The 21,178-nt window shown below is 38.8% G+C and overlaps 1 protein-coding gene across 1 annotated transcript in view; it reads right to left on the bottom strand.

Moving 5' to 3' along the window:
* The window catches only part of Lekr1 (leucine, glutamate and lysine rich 1), a 168,304-nt gene that overhangs the window by 111,237 nt on the left and 35,889 nt on the right, over positions 1-21,178 (bottom strand). The gene's annotated exons all lie outside the window — the stretch shown is intronic.

Here is a 21,178-nt window from a genome sequence, read left to right as displayed (position 1 = left end):
GAGATTCGATGTCCTCTTCTGGTGTGTCTGAAGACAGCTACAGAGTACTCATAAATAAAGTAAATAAATCCAAAAAAATGCACAATTGATATTCATTAATTACAAAAAATAAAATGCAATCAGAAGAAAATTTATAATTACAAAAAAATCTACTAAGTTATTTAGGATGGCAACATGGCTTAGAAGGTAAAGTATCTGCTGTCTGAGCATGTAAGTCTGATAAGCTGAGTTGAGTCTCTAGAACCCATGTGAAGCTGGAAAGAGAGAACCTGTAGCAGGATACTTATTCTGATACATTGTATTCGAAGTAGAGCTTGGTGATTAGGCAGTAGAAGAGGGGGTGGAGCTGGGAGAGAAAGAGAAAAAGGGGAGGGGAGAAAGAAGGAGAGGGAAAGAAGGAGGCTAGCAGCCATGGAGAACCACGGATGGATCAAAAGCTGTCCTGGGTAGCAACTTCTATCAAAAGGTTAGATATTGGGTAGCAACTCTAATTATGTCAGCATCTTGTTAATTGAGCATTTCTAAATATATAAATCCTTTAGATAATCATTAAGCTGTAAGAGTCTCATTTCTACCTGGTACTACAAGGATGGCAGATATTGTCTGGGGTTCAGCCCAGCTTTATGAATGCACCATGGCCCCAATAATTAAATCAAATTCAAGTCCTTAAAACTAAACTTGATAAACAATGAGTCTTCCCAACAACCTTAATCTCATGAAGCAGCTGCCTTATTCAAAGCTCATACATGATTCCATGTGATAGTTTACCACCACACTTAGTTCTAGAATTTGGCCAGATTTTACATGTTTTAGTAATTCATAAAAAGACCAGATAAAATATTGTTTCTGTGAAAATTAGAAAGTAAGCCTGCCTGCCATTCATTTGAGAAGTTCTTTGAGTTAAATTCTATTCTATTTTGCATATTAAAAATATATAAGAAGACACAGAAAAAGTCATAGGTGGAGAATAGTTAACATCATAGAGAAAAAAATTCAGTTTATCCCAACAGTTACAAAGAAACAAAAGTTTGAATGCAGGAAAAACTATGTCCTAAATGCAGTCATTTCTTGTCTGAGATTAGTTGATGTCTAACTTACTGACAGCAACTTCGTCTCACAACTGACAAGAGGCCTTCATTGCCTCCTTCCCCATAACACAAGAAGAGTAGACACAACAGCAGCCACAGATGTTCCCTTAGCTGTTTGAAAAGCTCATGCAAAGGCTTTTCTTTTTTTTTTTTTTGAAAAAAAAATTTTTTATTGGATATTTTATTTACATTTCATATGTTGTCCCCTTACTCCATCCCCCACCCACCCCGGAACCCCCTATCCCCTTACCCCTCCTCCTTCTTCTCTGTGGATGTAACCCCTACCTACCCCCCCCACTCCCACTTCCCCTCCCTCAAAATTCCCACCCCCTGGGGCGTCCAGGCTTCATGAGGTCAAGGATCTCATCTTCCACCTATGCCCAGCAGGGCCCTCCACTCTTACTATTCAGCTGAAGCCCTGGATCCCTCCCTAAGTGTCCCAGGCTGGTGGTTTAGACCCTGGGAGCTGTGGTTGGTTGGTATTGTTGCTCTCCTCATGGTGCCACAAATCCTTTAAGCTCCTTCAGTCCTCACTCTAACTCCTCCATTGAGAACCCCATGATCAGTTCAATGGCTAGTTGTGAGCATCTGTCTCTGAATATGTCAGACTCTTGAAGGCCTCTGAGGAGACATCCATATCAGGCTCTTATCAGCATGCACTTCCTGACTTCCACATCAGCATCTACCTTTGGTGACTGCACATGGGATGGATACTCAGGTGGAAAGGTCTTCAAATGGCCCCTCCTTCAGTTTCTGTCCCTCACTTTGTCTCCATATTTGCTCCCTTGAGTATTTTGTTGCTCCTTCTAAGAAGAACTGAATCACCCCCACTTGGTCTTCCTTCATTATGAGCTTCATGTGGCCTGTGAGTTGCATCTTGGGCATTTCAAGGTTCTGGGCTAATATCCAACAATCAGTGAGTGAATACCATGTGTGTTCTTTTGTGATTGGCTTACTTCACTCAGGATGATGATTTCTAGTTCCATCCATTTACCTAGGAAACTCTCAAATTCATTGTTTTTAATAGCTGAGTAATACTCCATTGTGTAAATATACCACATTTTTTGAATCCATTCCTCAGTTGAAGGACATCTGGGTTCTTTCCAGCTCCTGGCTATTATAAATAAGGCTGCTATGAACATAGTTGAGCATATGTCCTTGTTATATGTTCGATCATCTTCTGGGTATATGCCTAGGAATGGTATAGCTGGATCCTCAGGTAATGCTATGTCCAATTTTCTGAGGAACCGCCACACTGATTTCCAAAGTGGTTGCACCATCTTGCAGTCCCACCAACAATGGAGGAGTGTTCCTCTTTCTCCACACCCTCGCCAGCATCTACTATCACCTGAGTTTTTAATCTTAGCCATTCTGACTGGTGTAAGATGGAATCTCAGGGTTGTTTTGATTTGCATTTCCCTGACGACTAAGGATGCCTAGCATTTCTTTAGGTGCTTCTCGGCCATTCGAGTTTCCTCAGTTGAGAATTCTTTGTTAAGCTCTATACCCCATTTTTTAATAGGGTTATTTGGTTGTCTGGAGTCTAATTTCTTGAGTTCTTTGTATATATTGGATATTAGCCCTCTATCAGATGAAGGATTGGTAAAGATCTTTTCCCAATTTGTTGGTTGTCGTTTTGTCCTATTGACAGTGTCCTTTGCCTTACAGAAACTTTGCAATTTTATGAAGTCCCATTTGTCAATTCTTGATCTTAGAGTATATGCCATTGGTGTTCTGTTCAGGAACTTTTCCCCTGTGCCCAAGTATTCGAGGCTCTTCCCCACCTTCTCTTCTATTAGTTTCAGTGTATCTGGTTTTATGTGGAGGTCCTTTATCCACTTAGACTTGAGCTTTGTACAAGGAGATAAGAATGGATCAATTTTCATTCTTCTACATGTTGTCCTCCAGTTGAACCAGCACCATTTGTTGAAAATGCTGTCCTTTTTCCACTGGACAGTTTTAGCTCCTTTGTCAAAGATCAAGTGACCATAGGAGTGTGGGTTCATTTCTGGGTCTTCAATTCTATTCCATTGATCTTCCTGCCTGTCTCTGTACCAGTACCAGGTAGTTTTTATCACTAATGCTCTGTAGTACAGCTTGAGGTCAGGGATGGTGATTCCTCCATAAGTTCCTTTATTGTTGAGAATAGTTTTCGCTATCCTGGGTTTTTTGTTATTCCATATGAATTTGAGAATTTCCTTTTCTAACTCTGTGAAGAATTGAGTTGGGATTTTAATGGGGATTGCATTGAATCTGTAGATTGCTTTTGGTAAGATGGCCATTTTTATTATATTAATCCTGCCAATCCATGTGCATGGGAGATCTTTCCATCTTCTGAGATCTTCTTTGATTTCTTTCTTCAGGGACTTGAAGTTCTTGTCGTACAGGTCTTTCACTTGCTTGGTTAGATTCACACCAAGGTATTTCATATTATTTGCAACTATTGTGAAGGGTGTCATTTCCCTAATTTCTTTTTCAGTCTGTTTATCTTTCATGTAGAGGAAGGCTACTGATTTGTTTGAGTTGATTTTATAACCAGCCACTTTGCTGAAGTTGTTTATCAGGTTTAGGAGTTCTCTGGTGGAAGTTTGGGGGTCACTTAAATATACTATCATATAGTGGATTGCTTTACAGCAGTGTTTCCATAACTTTTACTATTAATATTCACCTTAATCAGCCTGGGGCTACAGCAAAAGACTATGGACTAGGTGGCTTATGAGCAACTGCTTACAGCTCTGAGGTCGGGACATCCAAGGTGAAGGTGTCAGCACAGTTACTGTTTAGTGGAAGCCTGTTTAGTGGTCCATATGTGCCTTGTTCTCACAGGGAAGAACTCTCTGAGGTCTCTAGTATACTAATCCATCAAGGACCACAGCCTTCATGGACTGCAGGCCCTATATACTGTCACTTTTGAGGAGGGCATACACATAGAATATTTTTCAAACAAAATTTAACCAGAAAATACTTTTCTCAAATGACATTCTTGGGAATCTTTTTCGAAACATGTTGAAATGAAATGCTTTTTTCCACCATTCATTTTATAAGAATTCTAAGTAACTGTTTTTTACTTACAATGTTAATCCCATCAAGGTAGTATAAAAGAGAAAAGGGGACTGAATCCCTAGCATACCTAAGAAGAGGGGAGATGACTCTTACTGAGTCCTGCAGAGGCTTTTATCTGTGTACATAAGCTCAGGCCACTCAGGTGGGGACTTCAGCCCATGATGGAGTCTGCTCCATCCAAGATGTCCCTTTCCGACAGTTTCAGGAGACAGTCTGGGCACGGCCTTTCAAACCTTCTTGCTCTCCAGCTCCTGCTCCTTCACAGCTACCTTTAAGTGCACCCATGGCCCATTGCTTTGGATGTGGAACATTCCCTAAGAAAGCCAATGTATCCCAACTTGGAAGATTTGGGGAATGTTCACTACCCCTTAACCAATTATGGTTTCTCTCCTTGAGAGGAAACTGACATACCTATAACCTAAAGCTCTGTTGATACTGTCTTGTTGTAATTTCATGTTACTGTTTTTCTCATAAGAAATCAGTAATACCAAGTCAGAAGAAACATCATGAGCTAAAGCAGGGTTTCTTCATACCCTTAATCATAACATTGCCAACTTCAGAGTCTGAGTCATCTGATCTTCAGATATCAGCCAAAAAGCCCAGGTGGTGCACTTCAAGAGCCATTAATACAGAATCCCACCCAGAAAGGTCTCCTCAGTTTAAACAGAGACTATGTCATTACTTTTTTATATTTCTACCCTCAAGGGTATCAAAGTGAAAGCTCCTTTGACAGCCCAAGGTATAATTAGAATTTCAGAGCCTCTCAAGAATAGTGTCTCCTACATATCTAGGCCTTACAAGGTTCCATTATTCCACAAAGCCCTCTAATGAGAAATACAAGCCAGTTAAGAAATGTTGCTTGGAAGTTTCTGGATAGTTTCTTCATTTCAAACAGGAAGTCATCAGTAATAGGTCTGACTATCAAAGTACACTAAATCCTACACATAATCTTTTCTTCTCAATCTCAAGTGAGTTATGCTGCTGCCCGTTCATCAACAAACTTCAGTGCAGAAGACCGGCTGGGTGACTGGTATGTACTAACGTGAGTACTAACATCAAATGTAAACAGTTCTGTTTGAGTACAGAGGACTTAGTCAGGGACACAGAGTGGTAAAGAGTGAGTTCAGAGTCAGAGTGAAGGAAAGGCTGCATAACAAGTAAGCAACCCCAGAGCAGCAGTGGCTAAAGCATGGAGCTTTCAGTGGTTCAGGGACAGTGACAATGAGTGAAAATGAGGCTATGTTTGTCAGTTATGACTTGCATTGCTTCCTCGGTGCCTTGAGACCCCTGGATGACTAAAGAAGGAATCAAGTCTTCATTTTTGAAAGATCTTTCTACAGGAAATAAACTTCTACTTATATTATAAGCCCAAGAATATTTGTGTCATGTTCAATATCTCCCATTTATTAATTCGTTCCCTAGTGAATCTTCTTATTCAAAATCTTTTGGCATGGCACCGTAGCTCAGGGGTAGAATTCTCGCCTGGCACACACAAAGCCCTTGGTTTCATTCCTGAAACTATGGACTAATACTGGAAAGACTAGATTTGGTACCTGTCCTCAGGCAACAGATATGTGTAATTCCAGCCACTTCCAGAAGTTGTGTAGGGAAAAAAAGGAAGTTATTTGTTGTTATTTTAAAAAATAACAAAAATAAACTACTAAGCTATGCTCCACTTGAATTTTGGGAGGTGTCAAGAATTCCTCACTGGTTTAACTGGTTTTTTTGTTTTTAATTTTTAAAATGTACATATGAGTGTTCTGTCTACATATATGGTGCATGAAGAAAAAAAAGAGGGCATCAGATCTCATTATAAATGGTTGTGAGCCACCGTGTAGTTGCTGAGAATTGAACTCAGGACCTCTGAAAGAGCAGACAATACTCTTTAACTGCTGAGCCATCTCTCCAGCCCCTAACTGTTTTCTCAGAATGATGACCAGGACTCTCAGGAATGATACCTGCCAATACCTAAACAACCCTTCACAACTCTCCCTTCAAAGCTCTTTAAGTCTTTCCTTTTCTTGTCCAGATTAAAAGAGTAATAATAAATCCTCCAATTTTTCTACTCTGAGAAACTAGACAGCACTAGGCCTGTACTACAGTATTAGTTTATTGAATATGGAATCATGTAGCCCCAAAGACAAACATATATACTTTTTTCTCACCCTTAAGTAATCCTGGGTTATATCTTTCAAAATCACAATCTTGCTGAAATTTCATTGTATACACACACAAACACAAAAGGATGTTCAACTACTTTCCCACAAATCCTTTAGTCCAATTTGTTATATAGAAACATGACTTTGGAAAAATGTCTGCATCCAAAGTTGCTGGCTCTTTTCTCTTCTACCTTCTGTCGAAGGAAAGCAGACAGATTGGACAATTCTCAAGCAGCAGTACAGAGACATTGGAACTGGCTGATAAATACAAGGCTACCTCACAATGTGTCTGACTGAAAATGCACTAATGGAGAATTACAGACAACAGAACCAAAGCCAGACTGAAGTTGTGTGCATGGTTTATGACAGAAATAGCAAAACCATTTCTGTTCATTCACTTCAGAAAAATAATGTAAATTATGCTAGAAGTAGCTGAAAAGCTAACATTAGATTTAGGGGCTTATTAAAGCAAATCCTTGAAGCAGTAAATCACATAGTACTTTGTTGTCTGAATTTTATGAATTGTACGGACTTGAACTACATCTGATTTATACAGTATCCTATCATTCTGTCAAATGCTGATGTTGATGGATTTGGGGAAGCAACAGAGTTGAAAGGTTATGCAATACTGAAGGAGTCAATTGTGCTGTGACTTTTCAAACGTCACTGCCTTTATTTTGGCATTTAAATAAATAAGTTAGTTCTTCTGTGTTTGATATGCTTGCTGATACTCCTTCACGGACACAGAAGTGACTAGAAATGACTATTTTTCTTTCCTTTTTGTCCTTTCAGTTTATTCGAAAAAAGGTCTCACGTAGCCCAGACTGAGCTTACTGTGCAGTGAAGATGACTTTGAACTGTCCAAACTTCCTATTGCAGTGCCCAAATGTCAGGATAACAGTTGTGTGCTTCTGTGGTGGTGTGATTGTTCTCCCAGGAAAGCAGCCTCCATCTTGGGAGGTTCAGCCTTCAAAGGGTTGTCCCAATTGCCTCACTGAATGTTTAGACCCCTTGTTGGAGAGGTGAGGAGGATCACAAGACTCTCAGCTGAGCATCAGGCTGCTTCCTAGCACCTGTTGTACCCAATTCTACCTTAATTGCATGTGGCCTTGGGGGAGGGGCTATACATATATAAGCCAGGAAAGACTAGGGAAGGAGGCTCCACTCTGCAGCTATGGGGAAGCCCTCTTCACTGCAGTGTAAAGGCTTCCTAGGTGCAGCCTGCTGCAGGGAGGGGCACCCGTACAGCTCATCTATTGGTAAGGAAGCCAAATACATACATACATACGTACATACATACATACATACATACATACATACAGTCTCATTGTGTCCCCAGAGTGAACTTGGGCAGTGTCAAGCCTTAGTTTTTTTGTTGTGATCATCGGAGAAGAAATAGACATTGCTTACTTCTTCCCCTCGGAAGAAATTTTAATGACACATGTCCACTTTCACGGAGCACTAGGTAACACCACAAGAGCTTTGTGCATGTTGGCACTTTATCAACTGAGCTACAACCTCAGATTTTAAAAACAAAATATTTCAATTCAATTCGCTACTACTTAATTAAATAACAAAAATAACAACAGTTGAACATTGCTAAGTGCCAGGCACTGTGCTTAATAAATTAAGTGAAGTGTCATATTTAAACACTGCACTATTCCGACTATCGCCTACAGAGAATATTTCTGCTATCATTATCGGCTTCATCTGACAGATGCAGGAGGAGACAGAAAGGTAAATTAGTGAGGTAAAGTAACAAGGCTACCCAGTCAGTGAATGACTAAAGCAAGCTTTGAGCGCTGCCAGCATGCCTTTATCTTGCTCCTACTATATGGCTGGGTTGCACTTTGCTCTGATTTTGAGCCTTGGTTACTGCCCTGCATATCATTTTATATACGACACTTTGATTTCTGACTCGATTAAGTTAATGCCAATGGGAATTGACAGATACTCAGGAGGAAGGAACAGTATCATGACAAGAAGCACAGGAGCTGCTGCAGCTAAATACAGACCGCTGTGGTGATTCTCTGAAACATTTGTTTGCAAGGGCACGGGTGCTTTCAGAATCAATCCCCAGTGGGTCTGTCCTCAGCCTCTCTCTCCTGAGACCCAAATACTTGCCAGACCACTCACAGCTTCCAAAGATGATCACTCTCAGGCCTCTTTGCTTCCAAACTGATTTCAGAGCTGAGCAGGAGACAGAAAGTAAAGTGGTGACTGCCACTGGGTTTCAGGGTAAGCTGAAAAGGCTCGGTTTTGTTTTTCTTACTTTGTTTTTTTTTTTTTCACTACAACAAACAACACACAAATTAATTATGTGAGACAAAACAGGGTTTTAAGGATAATCCCTGCTACAAATCCTAAAATCTTCCTAGCTGGAGTCTTCACTCCCACAGGAGCCTGAAACACCAGGCCAATATTATAATTAGGTGCCACAGAAAGTGAAGACTGATTTTTTTTCCTTTTGTTTTTTTTTTCAAGACAGAGTTTCTCTGTGTACTCCTATAGACCTAGCTGTCCTCAATCTGTAGACCAGGCTAGCCTTAAACTCAGAACGATCCCCCTGCCTCTGCCTCCCATGTGCTGGAATTAAAGGCATGAGTCACCACCTCTTGCCAGAAAGTGACTGCTTTTTTAAAAAATAATTTATTTTATTTTAATTGTTTTGTGTATGAGCATTTTCCCTGCGTGTTTATCTGTATACCGTGTGCTTGACTGATGTCCAAGGAGGTCAGAAACGGGATCAGATCCTCTGGAAGTGGAATTGCAGATAGTTATGTGCTGCCATGTGGTTTCTGGGAAACTAAGCAGGATCCTGTGGGAGAGCAGGAAGTGCCCTGAACCACAGAGCCATCTCTCTACCCATTTCTGGATCCTTCTTAAGCAGGGTCTCACTGTGTAACCTAGGCTAGCTTGGAATTGCAATGTAGATCAGGCTAGCCTGGAACTAACAAAGATCTACCTGCCTCTGCCTCCCAAGTGATGGCATTAAAGGCATGTGCCACTACCTTGGGCCAAGTGACTACTTTCTAATCCAGTGATAGTGTGAGTTTTGATTCAATAGCCAATTATCATTCGTTTAAAAATTTTTTTTTTTAAATGTAAAGTTTGGCCAGGCGGTGGTGGCGCACACCTTTAATCCCAGCACTTGAGAGGCAGAGGCAGGCGGATTTCTGAGTTCGAGGCCAGCCTGGTCTACCGAGTGAGTTCCAGGACAGCCAGGGCTACACAGAGAAACCCTGTCTCGAAAAACCAAAAAAATAAAAAATAAAAAAAGTAAAGTTTAAAAGAAGATAGGTACTAGACCATTTTAAAGGATTTCCTTATTTAAGTGTGTATGTGTATACCTCTGTGAGTTTATACTCATCAGCACCCTGGAGGACACAGAGCATCAGGTCCTCTGGAACTGGAGTTACAGTTGGTTGTGAGCCTCTTAGTGTCTGTGGTGGTTTGAATGAGAATACCATCCATCCACAGGCTCATATATCTCACTCCCCAGGTGATGAACTGTTTGGAAGAATTAGGAGGCATGGTCTTGTTGTCCTTGGTGGAGAAGGGGTGTTGCTCAGAGTGGGTTCTGAGGTCTCACCATGCCATCTCTCTCTCTCTCTCTCTCTCTCTCTCTCTCTCTCTCTCTCTCTCTGTCTCTGTCTGTCCTTCCCTCCCTCCCTCCCTCCCTCCCTCCCTCCCTCCTTCCCTCCCTCCTTCCCTCTCTCCCTGCTCCATGTGGAACTCTCAGCTACTGCTTCAGCACCATGTCTTTCTGCTTCCCACCATGATGGTCATGAACTATGTAACCCTCTGAAACTGTAAGCAGCCCCCAGTTCAATGTTTTATGTAAGAGTTGCCTTTGTTGTGGTGTCTCTTCACAGCAACAGAACAATAACTAAGACAGTGTTGGTGCTTGGAATCTAACTCAGATCCTTTGTAAGAACAGTAAGTGATCTTAATCACTGGTCAGTCTCTCTGGCCTGAAATGAGCAAAGCTTTAATCCTTCTTCCTAGCTATAAGCAAATAAAATATCCAGCCTCTATATTTGCAAGAAAGTAAATTTTCTTTTTTAGAACATATTAGAATATATTTAGAGTTAGAACATATTGCCTAAAGTTAATTTTTAAGGCATTAACAATATGTTCTCTCTCTCTCTCTCTCTCTCTCTCTATATATATATATATATATATATATATATATATATATATATATATATTAACATGAGCTCATGTTTACATGTGATGCTACAAAGACTCGAGACTACTGCAGGAAGAACGATGTTAGTAAATAGTCCATGAAAATGCTGTTTCAACAGATAACTTGAAAAAATAAAGATGGTCTAAATCCAAGAGGCCAGGGAAAGAAAACATCAGCAAAGGGGGAAAAAACAAACAAACATTAGCAGCAGACATAGCATGTCTAGTTAGCTCTCTCTTCCAGCCAACAGCCCTCCACCCTTGCTGGTCAGTTCTAACCAGACATTTTCAGTATATGTAGTTCTATTTCTCCATCTGTGCTTCTTCAAAACTTAACATAGAAGAAAGCCAATAACGTCACTTAATAAAATTATTTATTTTGCAAAAGCAAACTTACTAAGAAAAGGTAAAGGAAAACCTAAATGACAGACACATATGTGGCTCAGGAAGGGAATAGCAGGCATTTAACTTTACTAGTCCCTGTAGTGAACAATACTCTAGGAAACGTCTAGCTGAACACGCAGCTGAAGTGAATTTTATTGATAAAACTGGTCTTACACTAATGGTCTTCCAATTACACATTTTAAGATTAAATGTTCACCAGCTGCCGTTTGGCCTTGTCCTATCTATGTCTCCAAACTTCCCCTGCGCCTGGTCCTCTTTCAACACCTCTTCCACAATCATGCTCATTCATAGAGTTTCATTAGACATGGCAAAGAACTATAAAACTGGAAACCACAAATTAAACAGAACACTAACCTAAGAAAAGAGACACTCTTCACATCCATGATGTATCCCATAACGTTCCCTATGGCATGATGTGTTCCTATTTCTTTTGAGACATGATCTCACTACATAGCCCTGGCTGGCCTGAGGATCACAGAGATCTGCCGGCCTCTACTGAGCAAGGGCTAGATTCAAAGGCATGCACCGTAACACCCAGCATCTGTATCACAAGTTTAAGCAGACACTAATAACAGATTACGGATAAAACAACTTCCTTGAGTTGTTCAAAGGTTTATACATCATCTGGAACAAATTAAAAAAATGACTAATCATTTTCAAATGAGTTAACTTACATTTCTTTGGAATTTTGTTCAAATAGCAGGGGCAAGCACAGAAAGATTACACTAGTGCCAGGATCTCAGCACAATACATGTATCATAGTTTAAATCCTTTCATGTTTTAACTGGTAAAAATGACTCTGAATTTGACCAACTGTGAAACTAAGGCTTATTTTATATGGGTTGCTGTTTGCTCACTACCAAATACAAAGGACTTTATCAATATGTTATTTAAAATGTATTAGTTAATCATCCAAATATTTTCAGTGGAGGATTAAGAATTCAAAACACCATTCTGATGGTTACACAAACACCTAAAAAAGTTGGCAGTGTTTATGAATGTATTTCTAAATATGAAGTCATATTGCATAAAAGAAAAAACTATTATACTAATATATGTATTAAAAATATTCCTTATGTTTTAAGGTAGAAGAAATGGATATGTCTATCAAAAAATGTTAAATTTAAAAAAGAAAAAACAAAAAGAAAAAAATCCAGGCACAAAAATCCAGGAAATTGATGAAACTGTGAAAAGACAAAATTTACAAATAATTGGAATAGAGGAAAGAGAAAAGAACAGGTCAAAGGCACATAAAATATTTTTAACAAAATCGTACAAGAAAATTTCCACAATCTAAAAGAGAGATGTGCCTATCAAACTACAAGAAGCATAAAGAACTTCAAAAAGAGTAGAACAGAAAAGATATTCCCCAAGATACATAATAATCAAAACACTAAATGTACAGAACAAAAATAGAATATTAAAAGTCACAGTGGAAAAAGACCAAGAAAAATAAAGGCAGAGTCATTAAAACAGCACTTCTCAACATCTGGATCACAACCCCCAAAAGACCATCAAAAAACATGATATTCCTAACAGTAGCAAAAATACAGTTATAAAGTAGGAATGAAAATAATTTTATAGTTGGACGTCACCATAACATGATGAACTGTATTAAGGGATCACAGCATCAGGAAGGTTGAGAACCACTGCATTAGAATAACACCTGACTTTTTAATGGAAGCTTTGAAAGCCAAAACACCTGGACAGATTCTATAACCATAGATACCAGTCCAGACTACTATACCCAGCAAAACTATCAATCACAATCAACAGAGAAAGAAAAATAGTCTACAATAAACTAAATTTAAACAATTTCTATCTGATAAACCTAGTTTTACCAGAAGGCATTAAAAGATAACTTCAGTCTGAAGCAGTTAACCACACCCAAGGAAACACAATGAAAAAATAATCCCACACCATCACATCAAAAGAAGGAGGAGAAAACCTACACCATAACAGCAAAATAACAAGCACTAATAAATGCTGCTTATTTATAAATCTTACTATTAATGGTCTCAATTACCCAATAAGAAGACACAGACTAGTAGACTGGATTAGAAAGTAGGATCCACCTTTCTATTTCATCCAAGAAACATACCTCACCATCAGGGATAGGAATCATCTCAAGATGAAAGGACAGAAGATATTCCAAACAAATGAACCCAAGAAGCAATTATCTTTATTTACAGATGATATGATTTTGTATATAAGTGACCCTGAAAACAGCACTAGGAATATGCTACAGCTGAAAAACACTTCCAGCAAAGAAAGTAGCAGAATACATATTAACACACAAAAATCAACAGCTTTCCTACAAATGACAGATAAAGAAAAAAATCAGAGAAACATCTTGAGAAACAATAGCCTCAAAAAGTAAAATAAAATACCTTGGAATAACTGTAACCAAAAAAGTAAAAGGCTTGTAATAAAAACTTCAAGACATCACATCACATAAAGAAATTGAATGTATCAGAAGATGAAAAGATCTCCTATGCTCATGGGTCAGTAGGACTAATATTGTGAATATAGCCACCTACCAAAAATAATCTATAAATTCAACACAATCCTCATTCAAAATTCTAATGTAACTATTCACAGAAATTGAAAGCATAAGTTTCAGCTTCATATGGAAACACACACATACACACATACCACAAACAATCAAACAAACAAAACAAGACAGCTAAACAATCCTGAATAAACAAAAGAATTTCTGGAGTTAACAGCATCCCTGATTTCAAATTGCATTACAGAGCCAAAGTAATAAAAACAGCATAGTATTCCCATAAAAATAAACATATAAAGTGGAATCAAATTGAAGACCCAGACATATAAATACCTGATTTTTGACAAGGAAGCCATATGTACACACTAGAAAAAAGAAAACATTTTCAAAAATTGTGCTGGTCAAACTGGATGGCTGAATTAAAAGAGTCCAAGAATATCAATTCTAAACATTCTGCACAAAGCTCAATTCCAAATGCATCAAAGAACTCAACATAAAACCAGACTTGATAAAAGAGAAATTGGGGAATTGCTTTGAATTCACCGGCACAGGAAAAGACTTTCCGAAAAGACCGTTAGCACAGGCACTAATATAAACCATTAATAGATGAGACCTCATGAAACTGAAAAGCCTTTGTATGGCAAAGACATCATCATTTGGACAAAGCGGCAGTCTACAGAAAAAAAGATTTTTACCAATTATACATCCAACAGAGGTTTAATATCTGAACTATATCAAGAACTAAAACCAAACCACCAAAAAACATTGGCCATCAAGAAAACAAATAACCCAGTTAAAAGTGGATTACAGATTAAGTAGAGTTTTCAAACGATGAAACACAAATGGCTAAAAAGCATTAAAGATGTGTTTGAGATCTTTGCCATCAAAGAAATAAAAATCAGCTGCTTTGAAATTTGATCTTACATCAATCAGTATTGACATGATCAGTGAAACAAATAACAGCTCATGCTGGCGAGGCTGTGGGGAAGGGAACAATCATCCATTGCTGGTGAGACTGCAAACATGTACAGCCACAGCGAAACCCGGGGTGGCTCTTTCTCAGGAAGCTGGGACTTCATCTACCTCAAGATTAGATTATACCACTCTTGGGCATATATCCAAAGGACTTTTTATCCAACCACAGAAATACTTGCTCATCCATGTTCACTGTGGCTCTATTCATAATTGCCAGAAATTAGTAACAGCTTTGATTTCCATGAACCACTAAATGGATAGTGAAAGTGTGGTACATTTACACAATTGAATATTATTCAGCTATTAAAATATAATGTAATTTCCAGGTAAATGAATGAAGCTTGAAAAAAGTCACAGTGAGTAAGGCAACCCAGACCCTAAAAGACAAATATTGCACATTGTGCTGCCTATTGTTGGTCCTATTCCAGAAGACAAGACTTAACATATGTTATTAAACTCAGAAAAATAGAGCTGGTGTCTTTCTAAAAGCTTTACCTCTACTGACTAGCATTCATGGTACTAGCAGCTACTCTGCACACGACCAGAAGCACAAAGTAACTACCAATATCTCCCATCTAAACCTTGCACCTACAACAGTTACTTGCCTGAAAATCTAACTGATAAAATAGTACACAAGTGTTATGGGAGTAACCAACTACTTTCTAATTGGATTTAACCCACTCCTTGAGACGGACTCCATACCTGGCCAAGAACCTGAGACTAGACAGGTCATGGGCCTAGAAGAAAACATAATACAATCATTCTGCTAAAGGAACATAGCAATAAAATGACTAATGACATAGTGCTATACCCATAGATCAGTGCCTTGCTCAATCCAATGACAGAAGCTTCTTCTTGTAGTAAATAGGAATTAACACACAGATCCACAACTGGATAATGTGCAGAAAGAGGCTTGGAGACACTCGGTCTTAAATGAGAAATCATCATCAAATCTTACCCCACTCAGGGATCCATGGAAAGAGGCGATGGAAAGACTGTAAGGCCAGAGGTGATATAACTCCAAGGAAACAGTGTCTCCCAGACAACAGGGCTGACATGCAGATGAACTCATGGAGACTATGGCAGCATGCACAGGGCCTGCCTGCGCAGGTTCCAGTTTGACAGAGTGCTAGCACTGAGAGGAGAAAGGGGGCACAGGCTCTCAACCCTAACCCAGAAGCTATCTGCAATTCTGCTGGTAAAGGGAAAATGTGTTTTCTCCAGTGGAGTCTTTCTGGATGTATTAACCATACTTCAGGGCAGGCCCATTGCACAGGAGTAGTTGGCCAAGACAAAACATAGTAGTAATTTTTTAGACATTTTGTCTCATTTTGCTTTGTTTGGGATTTTTTTTTGTCCTATTGGTCTTTTGCTTACTTATTTTGATTTCCATTTCTGTGTTTTGTGGAGGGTTTGTGTGTGTGCTTCTTGGTTTTGTTTATTTTAAAAGACAGAGATAAACAGAACATACAATTGGGTGGGTAAAGAGGTTGGATAGTCTGTGGGGTAGCAACTGAGGAACTGTAAAATGTGATCAAAATTTGATGTATGAAATAAATGAACTGTAGACAGAAAAAGAAAAGAAAGCCCACCTAAAAGAAAAATTCTCTATGAAAATAAATGTGACTTTTGATTAACTCTTATCTCGTGTACGAGTCTTTAAAAAAATACAAACTACTTAAGCTTTAAGGTTACCTATATAAGTATAGATAAAACAAAAGTATATATTCATGACAAAGTGAAATTGTGTTTGCTTTTTTGCTTTTGATGAAATAAGGACTAATTCTGTATTTAAATATACATTTCCCTTCTTCCTGCCTTGGCATATCTTACCAATCATTTATGCCAGTGAAGTATCAATAAATAATTTTCTCTGTTTCCATTCTCTGTGCTTCTTTGATCCTTTCCAAAGTCAAATAGTCATTCTACAAGGTGGCTCCTGGCTGGCAGCAGGTAAAATACATGCCTCCTCTTCAGAGGGCAGACAATGACAAAAAAGAGGAGCAGTCACATACAGGTGACAAAGTGCATGCCCATTCATAGAAAAAATGGAATACAAATTCCAAGAAATTATTTTGATTCAATCTTGAATTATAGTCTAGTGGCTTTTCCCAACAATGTCATTGGCATTCACCTGGATCCACAAAGAAGCAGAGCAACAAACACCTTAGACAGGTCTTTAAGCATTTACTGAATACAGATATAAGAGGATTCACCATAAGTAAGGCTGCATGCTGAGAACAGAATCTGAAGAGCCAGGAGGCATGTTAAAAATCAGTGCAAATGATGTAATTCACGGCAGAGGGCCATCTGTAGGCATACATGCATTTAGTCTTAATAGGAAACACGAGTGACAGCAAGAGACATATTGCTTCCACTTCTTCTTTCTTAACATAGAAATCATTTAAAGTATAGAATGTAATGCATAAGCTTGAGTACCTTCCAGGAGATGTATAAACATTTCTAAGTTATGCATAGTGGTGAAGTCAAAGTGAAATTCAGTATGAAAATATTGGCTTCATGCTTCATATTGTGTTTTAATCGTATAGCTATAATTTGAAACAAAACATGGGACAACTAACATGTAAATAACATGTGCACACCACTGGGCTAGGCCCTGTAAATAACACAGAGAAAGATAAAGCCTCAGTTTCATTCTTTAAAATTCTAACGAAGTAAAAAAAAAAAAAAGATTTAGCAAATACCAACTATACTGACCAGTTTTTATCAACTTGACACAAATCTTAGGCATATCTGGGAAGAAAACTTAATTGAAAATAGTGTCTCCACAAGTAGGCAAGTCTGTAGGGAATTTTCTAGATTAATGATTGATGTGAGGGCCCCGCCCACTGTGGGTGGTGTCCTTCCTGAGCAGATGGCCTTCATTAGTATAAGAACACAAGCTGAGCAAACCATAGGGAGCAAGGAAGTAAGCACTTTTCCTCCATGGCTTCTGCTTCAGCTCCCCATTCCAGGTTCCTACCTTGAGTCCCTATTTTGGATTCTTTCAATGGACTGTGACCCAGGATATGTAAGTCACATAATTTTTTCCTCCCCAAATTGCTTTTGCTCATGGGTTTTATCACAATAGAAACTCCAACTAACAAACAAACAGCAACAGAAACAGAAAGACAAGACAGTGCACACTCAACAACTCAGCTGTTTTCAATTGTTAAGTGCTAAAGGAGATCAAAAAGGACATCACTATGTGTTGCAAAAACCAGACATAACATCATGTAGAAGATGACTCTAGAAGTGTATAAATAAACACAAGGAAAGAATGAACTGGGTAATTTATTTTGGTTGGGGGGGACAACAAAAATGCTCTGTAAACACACTATACAAGAATGGCCTCCTCATGTTAAGTAAAACTTAAACTTTCTATATATAGAAATTATTTTCTTAAAGCTAGTCCTATCAATACAATTTCAGGTTAAGCCTACTGCTCAAATCATTATTAGTAGAACCTCCATTTTCTCTCAAAACATTCCATATTGAACTATAACCTGAGGAAATTTCATTTACAGTAAGTTATCTCTGCAGAGAATCTACTATTTGGTATGTTTTCATTTAAGAAAATTCTATCTAAATAGCACTAGGAAGGACATTTGCTAGTAGATATCCTTGATTCTTTTAGAGATGCTTGGTTTTCTGAGTTATCAAGGATTTATTAGGGGGTCAGCGCTTAAGAGCACTTGCTATTCTTGAAGAAGGTCTGGGTTCAATTCCCAACACCTCTACCAGGCAGTTCACTCCACAGTAACCCCACTTCCAGGGTATTTGATGTTTTCCTCTCACCTCTGAAGGTACTAGGCACATACATACATGAAGCCACTCATGCATACAGATAAAATATAAACAAATAATTTTCTCTTTTAAAAGGATATAACACACATTGATTCAAATGTATATGAATCTCTAAACTATGAGAATCCAAAGCCTATACACTCTTGGGGGTTTTATTTTTCAAATACAAAATAAGCCTAGAGTTTATAGATCTCCTTAATGAAAATAGCCTTTTGATACCTTAGTTAACATCATCACCAATAATCATCAATTCTTGGGGACAATGGCTCATGCTTTTAATTCCAGTCCTGAGGAGGTGGAGGCAGGAGAATCACTTCAAGTTCATGGCTGGTCTGAGCTAAACAGTAAGAAAATGTCTCCAAAAACAGAAAAGAGAGTGAATATGCAAACATGTATCAGGTAGCCACCCTATGAAGGCCAATGTTCCAGGAGATAAATGCTCCAAGTCTCGGAAAGGAAGATACAAACACCTAAAATGTATAATCTCTTCTCCAACAAACAGTACACTGCTTGTTGTGTGTCTACCCACTTCTTCCATCTACTCACTTCTTAATCTACTTAACCATTAATCTAGGAATTACAACCCAGGATCACAAAATATCACATACTAGATACAAAAAAGTCATGTAGGTAGTCAGTGTGTATATCTGAAAGTAGTTTGATTACACATAAAGTAACTATATTATATTACTTATATTATGCCTGGAGGGGGAGGCATTTCAGGGCTGGTTGCAGAGAGATATGATGTTGTTAGAGGCTAAGGCTCTTTTATTAGAATGTCATTGTTATCATCACAGTTACCGCACCATTGCAAGAAGGCTGATGTCCTTCATCTTGATGTGATAGGAAGGATAAGGATGGTGAGAATTTTTGTGGAAATCCAACATACGTTAACTTATATATCATGTCAGATCTTTACAGAAAGTCACTGTTAATTTCATAGGAAGATGGGAAGAATGAAGGCTTTATATCATGCACAAGGAAGGTTCCATTCTGCTGCACCACAAAAAAACAGATGGTAGAGAATCCCACAGTAAGCCATCACGTGCTTTCATACCTATTCATAAGTGAACCAACTGAATATCCTTTGAATATTACTAGATGTTAGGCACTATTCTAAATATAAAGAATAAAACTGCTTTCTTAAGATTTACATTGCAATCAGAAACGCAAATACCAAACAAGTATAGCTAAAGACCACCATAAAGGGAAAACAAAAGAAGTCACAGGAAACACCAGGATTGGAAAATGTCTTCTAGAGGATCTGTTACCTCAGCCAAGCCATAAAAAGGGGGACAGGCAAAATGGAGAATAGTTGTGTTTAGTCTAAAGAAAATGTAAACTGTAGCAGGTACAGCAGCAAAATGAGTAAATACATTTATTCACTCATCTTGATTGCCAAGTAAAAATTGGTTTAGATAGGGGTACCAAGTCATCCAAAGAGGGTTGTAGATGTCCAAACAGATCATGACTAGGAAGTAGATATGCAGATTCAAGACATTAAGAAGATGAAAGCCAGGAAATACCACTACTGAACAAGATGGCAGATTACAAGCCGTCTTTCTGTGATTCAGCTCTGATGCTCTATACTGATGGTTGTAAATGTCACTTCATTTCCTCAGATGAAGTAGTAAGATGAGAGATGTTCCCAAGATGTGCAAACACATGGCTTAGGCTGAGTCCAGAGCACTGCCTTCTCTGTTCTAACTATCCCTAGGCCTAGGCTTGGAAGCGTCTAGGCTCCACAAAATCTAATCTTCCAAGCCGACTGATTCAGTTGGCTTCTCTTGGCTTCTGACTGAATTGATCTGCTTAGCCTTATACTAACTTTAGCAATATGTTCTAACCTTCTGGCTCCTTCATATTCTCTAGCTCATTCTCTCTTCTAGCTTGTTCTCTCAAAAACTTGTCTCTGTAAAACTGTCCTGGTAAAACTGTCACACACACACACACACACACACACACACACACACACACACACACGCACACAAAACCTCTCTCCCTCTCCTCCTTCTCTCTCCCTCTCCCTCTTTCTTTCTCCCTCTTACTTCCTCTCTCCCCCTCTCCCTCCCTCTCTCTTCCTTCCTCTCTCTCTGCTTTTAAGTAGCCTCTCTTTCCTATCGCATATAAGTTGGGTGTATCCTATCTCTGACACATTCTGTCAAATCTTTCCCTGGTTTGTCACTTTGTCTGCCCCTCAATTACACATTTTAAACATGGCTTCCTTCTACAAATTTCATTGTTAAGAATTAAAGGTATGTACTAATGATGTGCCTGTATTCCAGCCAGATCATACTATAATGCATGTCTGCATTCCAGCTAAATCTTATCTTTATATGTGATACCTTGCCAGAGCAGCCATGATGCTAGATTAAAATTCCTCTATAGATTTTCACTTGACAGGATCTAGAATCACCTTGGAGAAAAATCTTTGGGTTAGGTTAATTGAGGTAGGAAGACTCACCCTCAATGTGGGTAAACCATCTACTGAGCTTGGGTCCTAGACTGCACACAAAGGAGGAGCAAGAGCACTCATCATCCTCTGCTTCCTGGCTGCAGGTAAAGTGACCAGTGCTTTAAGTTCCTGCCACCAGGATCTCCATCAGTCCACCATCATGGACTTTACCCTCAAACTACAAGCCAATAATAAACCCTTCTCCCTAAAGTTGCTTTTGTATCATATCATAGCCACAGAAAAAGTAACTAAAACACTAGCAAATGAAAAGTCAGGATAAAAAAACACCAGACTCTTTCTGTGTGAGGAAAAGCTGAACAGTATCAGGAACACAAGAATGGCAGAACAGCATGGGAAGATAAAAATAGGTGACAGAGAAAAGTAAGTCCAAGTGAGGTCAACAATTTTCTCTGTGGAAATACAGCCAGTAATGGCCACTGATTCAAGCCCAACCACACTATGCTGCCTACCAGACTGAAGTCATCAGTAGCAGCCATGGAGGTGCTGTCCCCTCCTAGACACAATT

This window comes from Grammomys surdaster, unplaced genomic scaffold (genome assembly GCF_004785775.1).
Source record: "Grammomys surdaster isolate TR1022 unplaced genomic scaffold, NIH_TR_1.0 139, whole genome shotgun sequence".
Taxonomy (NCBI): Eukaryota; Metazoa; Chordata; class Mammalia; order Rodentia; family Muridae; genus Grammomys; species Grammomys surdaster.
Note: the sequence above shows the minus strand (reverse complement) of the source record. Positions and strands in the feature narration are given on the sequence as shown.